Raw genomic sequence first — 16,155 nt, forward strand, 5'->3', positions numbered from 1 at the left:
TATAACTTTTTCCTTCTGCAGGCATTTATGCATGTTCCGCCATGGATAGGGCAAAGGTCAGTGCATTCTGGTGAGTTTTGTTGTTGTTGCTCTTGCTCTTAAGAGCTAGGAGGAGAGTGGGAGCAAGATGCTGAGTAATGTGGTTGATAGCCATTATTATGTCTAGAATCGTTTGTGTTTAATATTTTCCACTTTTAGCCAATCCACAACAATAGCGCAAGTATTTGAGAATGGGACTGGAAAACACTACCAGTTTCTCCTCTTCTTATCTCCATTGTGTGGCTATAGAATCAATTTCTTGCTTTACATTTCTATGAATATGGCTTTGTGTCCAATATTCTGCACTGTATTGAATTTTTCATCAAGGTTTTACCATTAACTTTTTTTATAATTTACTGTTCTGTAATATTTTCAAAGTGGCATGGATTATAAACCTGGTGGCTTTTTAGTCTCTTCCAAGTTCTGCAGTCTTTATCTCTGTGAATGTTTCTGTATAATATACAGATAATAATTCTTTCATTATATTGTTAAGAGAATTTTAAATGTTATTCTATCCATGAAAATATGTAATATGCTAGATGTTATTACATGAACATTTCTGTCTTTCCTCCTTTCTCCTTACTCTTTGTAATTTTTAACCATGTCAAAAAAGTAATATAAGGATGTGTTTGTAGTTCCAAAAAAAAAAATACTTGTTTTCATTGAAACAGGAAATCTTTGTTTAACATATATTTCCTGAATAATTGTGAAAACTTTTCAAGCTTTGGAAATAAAACTCGATCACATGCACAAATTTGATTGTTAGTAGATTTTACTAATGTGTCCCAATAATGCATTAATAGGTTCTTAATGACTTCCTTAGACATGGCAAGCATCCATGAAAAATTATTTACCTGTATGTTTTTTATATACTTATAATAATTATTTTCTCTTATCTTTGTGAACTAGAGCAAATGGCTGCTTCTCCTTCTACTCCCAATTTTTTTTTCAAGCATATACCATCATGTGCAAAGGAAGGATTTCATGTCCAGGAACCAGATCCAATTAGGTTGAATTCTCTCTTTTTTTCTTTTGGACCACTGGATTAACAGTTCTTCGATATTTCATCTAAAAAGTGGTGTGTCCCTGGATACGAATTTGTCAGGATAGTAAAGAGGATTTTTATGCAGTAGGTGTAGAAGTGTTTGGTTAAAATGCAGAGCTTGAGTTTCTGTTCATTATGATTTGTAGTGAAATAAGAAGGATTATTTTATTTTTAGAGTCATGATTCCTGCATGACTTACAGAGTCTACTTTTTGATATTGACATTTAAATCCTGTATAAGACATGATAGTTTCTTCCTAATGAAGTGATGCGTATAACATGAAAAGTCCATTTGATTTACCTTTGTTTCTTGGGATGATCATAATGTTTACTTTTAATTAAATGATCCAGTGCTGAATACTAGCAAATAATAGATTAGAGTGCATTTCTAGCTGGAAGAGTTTTACCATATGGATAGCTAAATGTGAAAGCCAGTACTGAAGGAAAGATTACTTATTATGGGGATTCCTAGTTGGCATTGACTTAATGTATCTCCTATCATATCTCTCATTCCTCTAGTATGCTTAACAAAGGTGATTTTGTACTAGAAGTGAACAGAAGCTTGTTAGGTCAATGTTACCTGAAAATGAGATTCTTGATCCTCATTACTCACCTGCAGATTCATCGGATTGCTTTGAGAACAATGGCAAAAGGGATCTAAAATGTTTTGTTAGTGAGTTTCTGCCTTTGCTCAGTCTCATTATTCGTGATGGGATTTTAAGTTATCCTTCCCACTATTGCTTAGATTATCAGTTGGTGTCATCCTTGTAGTGCTCTGGAAATCTCCCTAGTGCCAGATTTCTCTTCAATCCTAAAATGACTCCTTCTATTATGGTATCTCTCATCCTGTTCTCCTGTATGATTCCCCTGACTCAATCTTCTTGCACCCCCATTTCTTCTTTTCGCCCCTCTTCTCCCCCTCTCTCCTGGCTTCCTCTTCCCTACCCCTGTGCTCCCAATTAGCTCAGGAGATCCTGTTACCTTACCCTTCTCTGGGGGACCTGCATTCTACTCTTGGGATCCTCCTTGTTTCTTAGTTCCTTTGGTGGTGTGGTTTGTAGGCTGGTAATTCTTTGCTATGTCTAAAAACCATATATGAGTGATTACATACCATGTTTGTCTTTTTGTGACTGGTTACCTCACTCATGATGGTTTTTTCTAGTTCCATCCAGTTGCTTGTGAATTTCAAGTTTCCAGCAATGGATTGATCCAGACCCCTGACCATGGATGTTAGTGAGGATGTCTCGGCACTTTATGGAGCCTCTGGTAGCAGATGAGTATTTATCCTTGGCTTTGGAAAGGATTTTGGGGGCCCATTACATGTGGAGGGAATCTTTCTCAGCCTGGACTCATGAAGGAAGTCCTAGGCCCTACCCCTGATGATATGACAGACTTTTGTAATTCCCTGGAGCAAAGAGGGTATAGGGTGGGTGGTTGGTGGGGATCAGAGGAGGAGGATAGGTAGAGGGATCTGGGATTGACATGTGAATCAGGCTTCTTTCTAAATTGAACTAATAAATGAAAAAAATATTCAGCTAGTGCCCATCAACTTTAGAGGATTTTGGCTTTTTTTGACTTCCTACTTGTAAATGCATAGTTAGAAAGCTTTGGTAAATCTGTATAACTTATAATTAATCACAACATTTAAACTCTGTCCTAACTCTGAGACTCCACTTCCTTATCTATGCAATATAGATAATCATGGCACCTACTTTAAGGCTTATTTTAATAGTTATGATGATAAGATGGTATCTCATACTCATCCAATAAGTGTTAGTTATCGTCGCTATTATTAGTTTACATGTATATCTGCTTCGACTATTTGAAAATTGAACACTTCAAATAAAATAAATAAATATGAGTATCATGTTGATTAAAATACTTGGCTAATTATTGCTCTGTCTGAGAGTATGGGGTCTAAAATAAATTAATAGAACTTCTAAGTATTTAATTGAGACAGATTCAATTGGCAGCAGCTTGTCAGTGACACAGGACTTGAGAGAGCCTAAAAAACAACTTTTATAGCATTCATGGTATTTTGAAATAGGCGGTAGAAATGACAAGGGAAGTAGGGAAAATGCAAGAGTTATATAGATAAGGAATGTAATGATAATGGTTTTGATTGAGGAGATTCAAAAAATAAACTTTTGAGCTCAGATTAGCAAGAAAAGCCAGTAGGATATATGAAAAATGCTAGAATAAAAGCAGTTTCAGTTCCTGATCATTTATCCAGCCTTTCTGTTTCCAGCATTGCCTCAATCTGTGTTTTCTTTATTGTGTCTATTTCAGCTTTCATGCCTTCAACGGTTTCAAGTGCTTCCTTCAATTGTTTGGTTGTTGTTGTTTTTTCTTTTTTTTTTTCTTGGCTTTCTTTAGATTCTTTAAGAGATTTGTTTATTTCTTTAATTTTTTGTTTTGTCTTTTCCTGTATTTCGTGTAATTTTTTGCTTGTTTTTCCTTCTATTTCTTTAAGGGAATTTCTTGTTTCCTCTTTAAAGGTCTCTATCATATTCCCAAGATAATTTTTGAGGTCCATCTCTTCGTTATCCTCTGTGTTGTGCTTTTCAGATATTGTTGATGTGGAGTCCCTAGATTCTGGTGGTGTCATTTTTCTCTTTCTGATGTTGAGTGTGTTCGTATTCTGTCTTCTTACCATCTCTTCTTCCAGTGGGAGCAGGTGGGTCTCTGTATCTCCTCTTGTGACCCAGTGGTGTGTGGGGGCCAGGACTTCAATGTCCGAAGCTCTGGATGGTCTTGCCTCTCCTGTTAGACTCCTCAGTCTGTAGGTTTCAGGCTTGGTAGGGGTCAGGCCGGCAGAGCAGGAATGAAGAGTGAGGTGTTTCCAGACTCAGGGAGCTCCTCCCTGGCTGGGTGGGTCCACTCCGTGCAGGCACAGTCACAGAGAGATCGGGGTGAATGGGGCTTTGTTCAGTAGTTGGGCAAGAGCAGAGGGTACACTCAACTTGATAGGGGTCAGGCTCAGTTGCAGTGAGACAGGCAGATCAGGAAGGAAGAGTGAGGTGGTTCCAGACTCAGGGAGCTACTTCCTGGCTTGGCAGGTCCACTCCAAGCAGATGCAGGCCCAGAGAGATCCAGGGTGAAAGGGAGTCAATAGGGGTCAGGCTACATATGGGTCAGGCTGGCGGAGCAGGAAGGAAGTGTGAGGTTTTTCCATACTCAGGGAGCTCCTTCCGGTCTGGACAGGTCCACTCCAAGCAGTTGCAGGCTCAGAGAGATGGGGTTAATGTGGTTTTGGATAGGAATTGGGCAAGTGCAGAGGGTGCAAAGGATGCACAATTATACCAGAAGGTCACTTGTTCAACTATGTTCATAGCAGCAATATTTACACTAGCCAGATCTTGGAAACAAACTTAATGCCCATCAACTGCTGAATGGATAAAAAAATGTAGTGTATTTTCCCAATGGAATACTACTCAGCAGTAAGAAAAAAAGCACATCAAAAATTTGTAGGCAAATGCACATAACAAAAAAAAAAACATAATGAGTGAGGTATCCAAGAAACCAAAAATATCGCATATAATCACTCATAATTAGATAGAATATATAAGGCAAAAGATATCTATCCTACAATAAAAAACCCTGGACATGCTACAATCCTCTTGCGGCAACATATTGAAGCAGATTCAGAAATCTAACAATAACTATTTTGCTGAGATCCTGGAGTAAATTCAAAATGATAAAGGAGAAATTGTATGAAGAATGGAATGAGTACCTTGATGGGGAAACCCACAGAATCTGCTGACCCACGCTAGTGAGAAATCACTGGCTCTGTTTCGTAAAGGAGGGAACCCACATAGGAATGAACTCCACTCCCTTAATTCAGTTAACAATGGTAATTGACAGACAATATATGGTCACCGGCAGTGGGTCCAAGTTCTAACTATAATGTATACACTGACTTTCGGAGCTTATTCTATACGAAGAAATAGGATTTTCAACCCTCGCCAAGAGGTAACAGTGGCTAGAGTGGTTCCTTGGTCATGCATCAAATAGATAATGAGCCATATGTAGGGTATTTCCTATGGGAGGCCTTACCAGCTCCTAGGAGCAAATTAGAGGTAGGGGGTAATAGTGGGTAGCAGCAGGAGAGGAGGAATGGAATTGGAATACAAAAATTAATTGATATAATAGAAATAAAAGAATTAGCAATCATATGTCATTAATATCTCTTAATATCACTGGACATAATATACTTATAAAAAGACACAGGCTAATAGATTGTGTATGAAAAGAGGATATCTCCTAATTCTGCAAATATGAAATAAAGCTTAACATTAAAGACACTTAATACCTCATAATAAAAGTTTGTGAAATACTTTTCCGATGCTAAAAAATATCAATGAAATGGACATGAGAAAAGTTATGGTACTATGATGGTTCCCCATTTGTCAGAATGGGGTGTGTGAGCTCCTAGTTGGGAAGGTCAGCTTTTTCTCTGGATTTATCCAGACAGGTATTGACCCATTTGCTCATCATTCTTCCTTTTCTGACACTAACTTTCTGGAGTTCAGGTCATTCTTTAACTTTGTGTGTATTCTTCTTCTTCCATCAGCTAAAGGTTGAAGGCTCTAGGATAGTATCACATTGTAGAAGAAGTGGATTTAAGTTAGCCTCTTCACCATTGCTTAGATTGATAGTTGGGATTATCCTTGTGGATTCTTGGACATTTGCCAAGTGCCATATTTCTCTTTAAACCTACAATAAATGCCTCTAAAAAAGTATTTGTTTTTTGGCTCTCATCTATTCTTCCCCCAATCAATCTGCCTGATCTCTCAGGTTCTCCTTTTCCCTCCTTTCATCCCCTCCTCTTTCACCTACCTAACATCTCCTTCCTCATTTTCCCAAATATTCCGGAGATCGTGTGCCTTTCATTCCTCTGAGGAAGCATGTATGTCTCACTTAGGGTACTACTTGTTCCTGTCTTCTCTCGAGCTGTGGACTGTATACTAGTTATCATTTTTCTCTATGTATTATAGTCATACATTACTGAGTACATAACATGTTTGTCTTTCTGTGTATGGGTTACTTCACACAGGATGGTTTCTTCTAGTTCCATCCATTTGTTTCATTGTTTTTTTCCCAATCAATAGCACAGTTTCATTATCCTTTCTTTAGTCGAGAGACTTCTTGGTTGTTTCCAGGTTTTTGATATTACAAATAGTGCTGTTTTGAACAAAGCTCTATAGATGTGCAAGATGTATGAGTGTACATTCTTTGGGTACATGCCAAAGAGTGGAATATCTAGATAGTGATATACAGTGATACCCAATTTTCAGAGAAACTTCCATATTGACTGCTAAAATGGTTGTACAAGTTTTCACTCCCAGAAGCAACAGAGAGGCGTTCCCCTTTCTCCACATCTTCTCCAGTAAAAACTGTTCATGGTGTTTTCACTGTAGACATCCTGGCAGGTGTACAATGATATCTCTGAGTTGTGATGATTTACATTTCCCTAATGGCTATGGATGTCTATCAATTCTTGAGTGTTTTTTAGGCATTTTAGCCTCATCTATTGACCAATGTAAAGTCTCAATGTAGCAAAGACTTCGATGTAAATCCAGCCACACTGGACATCTTATCAGTGTAATTGGGAGGTAGAACTGAAAGAATTTGTACAGCATTCGACTTCCTGAACATAACAATAGCACTGACACTCAGATCAATATTTCAGGATTGGGGCCTCCTGAAACTGATATGATACTGTAAGGTAAAAGACATAGTCAACCAGACAAAAAACCAGCTCACAGAATGGGAAAACTCTTTACCAAACCAACATCTAGCCAAGTGCTGATCTCTAAAATATAAACAGAACTGAAGAAAGTAGTAACCAAAACACCAAATAATTCAATTAAAAAGTGGGGTGCATTACTAAATAGTCAATACTCAATAGGGCTTTAAGTCTTATGGAAGAGAAACTCTCCTAATAAAAGATTTGAAGCAGGCCCTTCACCGATGATATTTAATGAGATTATGTACCACATGTTGGTTGACAGTTCCTGTTGATTAGAGATGCCTAAACTTTTTGTCATAGGAACATTTGGAAAACCAACTCTATTATATGGAGGCAAAATGTTGTATAATGGCACAGACATTAGGATATTAAAATCCTAATTGGAAAACTGCATCATAGTTGCTCCCTGTTTCTTGGACCCATGATATAAGCAGAGACATTATCTGTCTGTTACAATATATTACATCTTAAAATCTAAACCAACCACACCCACTCTTGACCTAACAATATATCATCCTGGAGTTAGGCAGAAGGCACAAGTCTCTCTCTGGCTTTAGCTATTTTTACTTCTGCTGCCCCACAGTAACATACTGTGGCTTCAGTCCATTACACATGTAAGTAAATGCATCATTATACTATTCCAGTTGATTGTTGTCCACCTAGATATATCCCATATGTTGAATTTCCCTAAATGGAAACCCTTAAAGTTTCTTGCACATTTTTGTGACGGTTTACGGCTTCTTGGTGTTTCACTCAAACATTTTGGTACATTAGTTGTTTTACATTTTAGTCTTTATTTCTACATGAAGCTACTGTTTGAAAATTTGAGCTAAGTCTATATGCAATTTAAATTTAACTGGTATGTATCTTCAATGATGATAAACATTTAAAGTCATAAATGTCTATTTCAAATTATCAAAAATGTTTATACCACCCCGTCCATCCTCAAAGCTGTTTGCAGAAGTAAAGCTTCTATTACCAAAGGGACTTTTCTCTAATTCTTTGTCTTTTAAATGTGTCACTCTAAACTACTGAGTTAAAACTGTTGACAATCAGGTTCGAGGGCCCTGAGTGATACATCCCTACACAGTCACTCTCATCTGGCATTCAGCTTCCCTGACATATCTGACACTAATCTGTAGTCACTTATGAGCTCAAGGCAGGTCAATAAGGGCAAATTTTGTCTGCAGATATACACAATAGACAGACAGCCCTCCAACTTTCAGAGATCTAGAATGTGTGACATTAGAAATGTTTTATTAAAAAGCTTTCCTTCACAGGGAAAGGCCACCTGCTCGCCCCAGCCCATTTCCTCTAAGAATAATGGTGGCACTGGAGAAACTCCACAGCAACACTGCCATTCACCTCAACTTCTGCAATGGACCCTTCACACCATGGACAAGAAGAGAGCAGAAACTTATTTCCCTATTCTGCTTGGGCCACATGAATGTGAGCCTTCCTAAAGTTGTTCTCTGATCCACAGGTCCCATGCTATCTGCATGAGGCAGATGTTCTTAAGGCTGCTGCCCGTAAAAGCCACGGAGGACCTTGGAATTGGGTGTCCATGCGGCCAGCCAGTGAGTCTCTCTCACTCTCTCATCATTGGCTCAGGTAAAATTTTATCCTTCTCAGGAAATCTTATGCTTTTAACAACCAGTAGATTTGCCAACTTAAAACAGAACATATTTCAGGAACAAGGATTTTAAGGTTTACATTAGATTCCAAAAAAATGAAGCATGATCCAGATTCCTCTCTTTCATTCTGCTACTGTTCATAGTTGTAACACTAATCAATAAAGTTCTAATAAGATACTGATCCAACTCATACCACTATACGACGACTGCAGGTTAAAATTAAGGTGCTTTTCATTGTCCTAAAGATATTTGCCAGTTAAAATACTTTAATGATTTCTGCCAATTCACTTCTAACATAAATAGGCTGCTAATGGATCTAAAATTTATGTTTTTCACAAACCCAAAGGATTCCTGTAAGTTCCAGGGAGCTGAATTGTACACAACAAAACAGTTCAGATTCACTCCAATAAATAGTATTCCTCTTCCTGGTTCCAGAACTCTTCCCTCATCTTGCGAACCCTCAGGAACCCCTCCTTCATCTAACATTCCTCCCTGCAAATACCAGGACTTAAGGAACATTTTTCCTTAACCTAACCTTGTCTTCTATGTTGCTGACATCTCGCCCGTTCTAACAGGTGTCAGGGGGCTCCATACAGACTGGACTTCAATGGAGCTACCAGCTACCTCAGGACATGGCAGCACCCCAGCTTTCTCAGGTCCCCCCAAAGAGGCCAATTCCCCCCCGGCAGAGTATTCTTGAGAACTTTATGTCTTATTCCCTAACCTGTCATGTCTAACACCCCACCATTTTAATAAAAATTAAAGGTGGGACTGTAAGGTTCAGGCATAATGCTAACCTTCTAAGGTCACTTGGTAGAATTCACTCAGGCAGATCTCTGGTCAGCCCAGGCTCCCATATGTTCTATGTCTGCAGGTAGATGTAAAGCACCCCTGTAAAAGACAGAAACCCCCACTTATGTTCCCTGTCTCTCACTCTTAACTCTCTTGGTTTCTTATCTTCCTCTGCCTCTCTGCTCTCTGCACTTCCTCTTACCTTCTTTGTTTCTTCTCAAGTCTCCCTCACTCTCCCTCTCCCCCAACTTGTAATAAACTCTATTGTTAATGTATCTCTCAAGTTCGTGGCCCATCTAACATGTGTTTTCTTTAAAGCTGAATGAAAGAACAACACACTACCCTGGTATTGAAGGATTAGTGTCAGAGAGGCATTGTGGACGGGTACCAAATTAGGTGTGTGCCCGACTCATGGTTGTTTTTCTGGCCATCACGATTCTACTCTCTAAGTGAGGTTGTAGGCCAAGGAAGATCCAAGTGATGTGTTCTGGAGGGAGTTGAGGCCTAAGCAGAGCCCACACTCAATTCAAGCAGAGGGTACAGGACAGAGGGGAGAAACAAGAGTGAAGGTTAGCCAGTCTCAGAGTGGTCCTTCCTGCTGGGGTGGGACCACTATGCCATTCTCTGTCTGGTCCTTTCCCCAGTTGACTTGCTGCTGTAGGGAGCTCTTCACTAAGGATTTGGGTTTCCAGGTCAGGATATGGTGACCTTGGCATCATGACCTGGATGGCATTTGAAGGTCAACTGTTATTTTTCTAATTATTAAAATTTCTTTTCAATTGAGAAAAAAAGCCTCATAAAATACTTTTATTTCCATGCAGTTCAGAAAAACTGAAACAGAAAATATCACTTATATTAATTAATAATTTATTTGCTTACCCAAATCATAACAGACATTGGGCCTCAATGAATATTACTTGAACATAAAGTTTATAAAATACTTAGGCAATTGAAGCTCAAGATCCTATTTTATATGATCAAAATATTAATCAACAATATTGAATTGGGATCATTATGAACAAAATACATTTTATGAAATGCGATGTTAAAATAAAAATAATTAAAAAATTACCAAGGGACTCTTCCTTCCATCTCCTCCTCCCTGACCTCTCCTGATTCCTACTCCTGCTCAAGGTCCCAATCAGCAAAGTATTTCTCTGGGCCTGAAGGAGCAGAGAATAAACCTGCCTGCATAGAGGGGGCCAGCCAAGACAGGAAGGACCTCCATGAGTCTAGAAATACCTCACTCTTCCTTACGCCTCTGCCTCCCTGACCTTTCCTGAGCCCTACTCCTCCTTAAGGTCACAATCAGCCCAGGATCTCTCCAGGACAAGGCTGCAAACAGTGGACTGCCTGCATAGAATGGACCCACCCAGACAGGAAGGACCTCTGTGAGTCTTGAAATACTCCACTCTTCCTTCTTCTTCCGGATCCCTGACTTCTCCTGAGCCCTACCCTTGGTCAAGGTCCCCATCAGTCCAGGATCTATCTGTGCCTGTGGCAGCAGAGAACAAACCCACCTGCATAGAGTGGACCTGCTCAGACAGGAAAGACTTCCACATTGAAGTTTTGGCCCACCCACACCACCAGGTGACAAAAGGAGATAGAGAGACCCCACCTGCACCCACTGAAAGAATAGAGGGAAAAAGGCAGAATAAGAACAAACTGAACAGAAAGGCCAATATGATACCACCAGAATCTAGGGACTCCACAACAGCAAGATCTGAAAAGCACAGCACAGAGGAAGAAAAATGACCTAAAAATCTACTTCATGAAGATATTCGAGACCCTTAATAGGAAACAAGAAAATCTCTTAAAGAAATAATTGAAAAATTGAAGAAAAAATCAAGAAATAAGTAATTCTCTTAAAGAATCTAAAGAAAAAACAAACAAGTGAAGGAATCCCTGGAAACTGGTCAAGGCATGAAAGCTGAAATAGAATCAATAAAGAAAACACAGAATGAGGGGATGCTAGAAATGCAAAGGCTGGGTAAATGATCAGGATCTAAGGATGTGAGTATAACCAATAGATTACAAGAGATGGAAGAGAGAATCTCAGTTGTTGAAGACTCGCTGTAGGATATACAGTCATCAACCAAGGAAACTATCAAGTTCAAAAAATCTCTATCACAAAATATCCAGGAAATATGGGACACAGTGAAAAGGCCACATCTAAGAATAATAGGTATAGAAGAAAGTGAAGGTACAGAAAATATATTCAATAGACTCATAGAAAAAAACTTCCCCAACATAGAGAATGATATGCCTATGAAATTACATGAAGCTTACAGAACACCAAATAAACTGGACCACAAAAAGAACTCCCCTCTCCACAAAATAATCAAAACATCAAATGAATAGATAAATATTAAGATAAAATATTAATAACGGCAAAGGAAAAAGGTCAAGTAACATATAAAGTCAGAACTATCAGAATCACAACTCACTTCTCAATGGAAACTTAAGGAACATGGATGGCAACCCAGACTACTGTACCCAGCAAAGCTTTCAATCACTATAGATATGGAAAACAAGATATTCCATGACAAAACCTGATTTAAACAGTACATATCCACAAATCCAGCACTACAGAAAGTCCTAGAAGGAAAACTCCAACCCAACGAAGCCAACTATACTCATAAAAACATAGATGACAGATAATCCAACTTTACCAAACAGAAAAAGAAACAGGAGGGAGAAACCCACACCCAATGACACCACCACCACCAAATCCAAAACAAACAATAACCAGCAATAAATGGGCATTAATATCTCTCAATGTCAATGGTTTTAACATGCAAATAAAAAGATACAGGAAAACAGAATGGATACAAAGAAAGAATCCAAAATTCTGCTGTATACAAGAAACACATCTAAACTTCAGAGACAGGCGTTAACTCAGAGTAAAGGATTAGGAAAAGATTTTCCAATTAAATGGACCCAAGAAACAAGTTGGTGTAGCAGTCCTAATATCTAACAAATTAGACTTCAAACTAAAATCAATCAAAAGAGATGAAGGACATTTCATACTCATCACAGGAAAAGTCCATCAATATGAAGTTTCAATCCTGACGACCTATGTGTCAAGTACGATGGCACCCTCATTTGTAAAAGGAACATTACTAAAGGTCAAACCACACATAAAACCACACGCAATTATAGTAGGAGAGTTCAACAGCCCCATTTCACCACTAGACAGGAGCACCAGACAGAAACTTAACAAAGAAACAAAGGATATAACAGAAGTTATGGCCCAATTGGGAGTAACAGACATCTATAGAACATTCCATGCAAAAAAAAAAAAAAAAAGGATATACCTTCTCAGCGCCACATGACACGTTCTCTAAAATTGACCACATAGTTGGGAACAAATCAAACTTCAACAGATACAAAATAATTGAAATAACCCCCTATATGTTATCAGATCACCATGATTTAAAGCTAGAAATCAACAGCAATACAAATTGCAGAAAACATGCAAACTCCTGGAAATTGAATAACACCCAATTGCACCTGGGTTGAAGAAGAAACCTTCCTTGGTTGAGAAAGAAACCAAAAAAGAAATTAAAGACTTCCTATCATATAAAGAGAATGCAGACACAACATTCTGAAACGTATGGGAGACTCTGAAAGCAGTGCTAAGAGAAATTTTCATAGCACTAAGTGCCCACATGAAGAAACTGTAGAAAAGTCACACCAGAGAATTGACAGAACAACTACAAGCTTTAGAGAAAAAAGAAGCAAACTCACCATGGAAAACTAGACACCAGGGAATAATCAAACTGAGGGCTGGAATCAATAAAGTAGAAACTGGGAAAACATTACAAAGTATCAATGAAACAAAGAGTTGATTCTTTGAGAAGTTCAATCAGATAGACAAACCTCTATCCAAACTAACCAAAAGGCATAGAGCGAGCATGCTAATTAGCAAAATCAGAAACAAAAAGGGGATGTATCAATGGACAGTGAGGAAATCCAGAGAATCACCAGGTAATACTTTGAAAAACTGTACTCCACAATATTTGAAAATCTAAAGGAAATTGACAGTTTTCTGGATAGATATCTCTTACCAAAATTAAACCAAGAACAGAAAGTCAGTTTAATTCAACTTGTAACCCCTAATGAAAAAGAAGCAGTCATCAAAAGCCTACCAACCAAAAAAAAAAAAAAAGGCCAGGGCAAGATGGCTTCACTGCAAAATTCTACCAGAAATTCAAACAAGAGCTATTACCAGTGCTCCTCAAATTGTTCCACACAATAGAAGCAGAAGGGACATTGCCAAACTCTTTTTATGATGCTACAAACTCTTTGATACCCCAGGCACACAAAGATACAAGTAAAAAAGAGAACTACAGACAAATATCCCTCATGAATATCAATGCAAAATTACTCAACAAAATATTGGCGAATCGAATCCAAGAACTCATAGGAAAAATCATCCAATATGATCAAGTAGGATTCATCCTGGGCGTGCAAGCATGGTTCAACATATGAAAATTCTTCAATGTAATCAACCATATAAACAAACTGAAAGAGAATTACTCTCTGGCCAATGCAGAATAAAGCTAGAATCAGGAACATATGATCCCCACAATGAAAGACAGCAAAGAACACATCAAAGCCAGTTGGGGTATCATATGTCTTTAAACCTAGCACAAACATAGAAGAATCACAAGTTCAAAGACACTTTGTGCTACATATTGAGATCTAGGCCAGCCTGGGCTTCATGGGAGACTTTTTCTCAAAAGTGAACAAACAACAGCCCAAAAATTCAAACATTACATGGAATAATGAAGAAGCCTGAGAAATATTAAATATACAAATTGAAAGAAAAATAAAATCTATAAAACAAAAATCTATGGGCTACAACAAATGAAATGCTTAGAGGAAAATAAACATGAAATGGATATAGTAAAAAAAGTGATATAAATCAATCACCGAAGTTCCTGTCTTAAGAAGGAAAAAGAAGTGTCAAACTAACATCACATCAAGTGTGATGACCTGAGTTCTAGCAACAGAGTCCATGTTATGGAAGGAGAGAGTAGACTCCCACAAGTTGTCCCTGACCCACATGTGCACAGTGCACAAGTACACACACAGACATGATACTAAATAAACACCTGTCCACTCCTTGGTAAATGCCAGCAACCATTTGGGGGAAGAAGTGTCACAAATCCACTTTTGCCCAACAGTACTGTTGACTGGACCTAGGAGGGGGACAAGGGCTCTACCACTGTGATCCATCACCTCCATCCCTTCTAGTTCCCTACAAACTTCCAGGGCACAGAAACAGATATCCATCTTACCTCATTCTATTAAACCAGCACTACCCAAATATCAAGACCATACACTGCAAGAATAGGAAATAACAGAACAGTGTCTCCTATGAACAGAAATGCAAACTCAAAAAAATCTTAGTACCCTGTCCATTATAGGCTTGATGCAAGCCTGTCATGGCAGGACCTAGGAGGCAGGAGCAAGAGGGATCAAGGCCAGTATGAGCTACATTGTGAATTTTGAGCCAGCCTGAGCTACACAGCAAGATGCAGACTCCCTGCTGTGGAGGCACTCAGCTCCACTCCTGGTGGCCTGGCTTCCATATCCTTGGCAATGGTGTGTTCCAATATCTACCTGTCACAGAACCCACGGCAACCAAGATCCCAGTGATGCCATTAGAATGGCAGGTGACAGATGGGGCCACGTATGAGAAGAGGGAAGGAGGAGGATGCAGAATAAATGGAGGAGGGAGAAATACATATAAATCTAAGAATATATACAAGTGAAATCTTGGAGCAACTAAGCTAAAAGTAATATTCCATGTTCATGTATTAAAAGGAAAATCTTGTCAATGTTATACATATTTCAGTTTTTTCAAATGGATCTATAATTTCAATGCAGAGGCACAAGCCCATGGGGCCTGGAAACACACACATAAAATCAACGAGCATTGGGCAAAGCAGTAAATAGAGAAAACTTGCTTTTTTCACCATATGTTCATGGAAGAGTTAGAATTCAGTAAGTAACAAACAAAACAAAACCCTTTAGAACAAACCAAAACTGAATGTAGACACAGTCATATGCCATGACAAAATATAACTCAAATTGGGTCACAGACTAAAATGTAAAATGACAAACTATGAATGTGCAGAGCATAATATTGGGAAAACACCTACACGATTTATATACAGTAAGGTATTTTTCAAATGTATTTGTTATATTTGGGTACTTTGCCCTTGTGTATGTCTGTGAATTACATGCCTGGTGGCCATGAAGGCTAGAAGAGGGTGGCATGTAGCCTAGAACTGGAGTTATAGACAGTTTGGAGCCAACATGTGGGTGCTGCAATAGAAACCTGACTCCTCTTCAGGAACAGTAAGTGCTCTTATCTGCTGAGCCAAGTCTCTAGCCAAATGAACCTACCAGACAAAATCAAAACTCAGGAACAAATTATCGAAAAAGCAGTCATCATTGCAACGAGAACCTTCTGTGTTCCATGAGCAGCTTGGTGACATCAGCTTGTTGGAATGGATTCAAGGGGCCTTGGGTTTAATCCCCACAACTCGAACAAGTAAATACAAAAAAAAAATAACATAAGCCCTTGGCTAGGAAACATAACCATGAAGGACAGACTTGGTCAGGTTGCTGTATGTAAGGCAGAAAATAGACCAGTTTTAAAAGATCCAATGAGCTCAACAGACACCAGCTGAACACATACCTGGAATATTTTAGATTACAGTGTCTCCGGAAAGCATGAATTGACGTGACAGTAAGAAAAAATAACCCTTTGTGTGCAATGGCCAGAATACACAGCAGGGACAAGACATTGCAAGATAGGAAGCAATAGGAACTCTCATGGGCTGCCTGTGGGACTGAGAAGCAGTGCTTGGGCTGTGA

Source organism: Cricetulus griseus, unplaced genomic scaffold (assembly GCF_003668045.3).
Source record: "Cricetulus griseus strain 17A/GY unplaced genomic scaffold, alternate assembly CriGri-PICRH-1.0 unplaced_scaffold_3, whole genome shotgun sequence".
Lineage (NCBI taxonomy): Eukaryota > Metazoa > Chordata > Mammalia > Rodentia > Cricetidae > Cricetulus > Cricetulus griseus.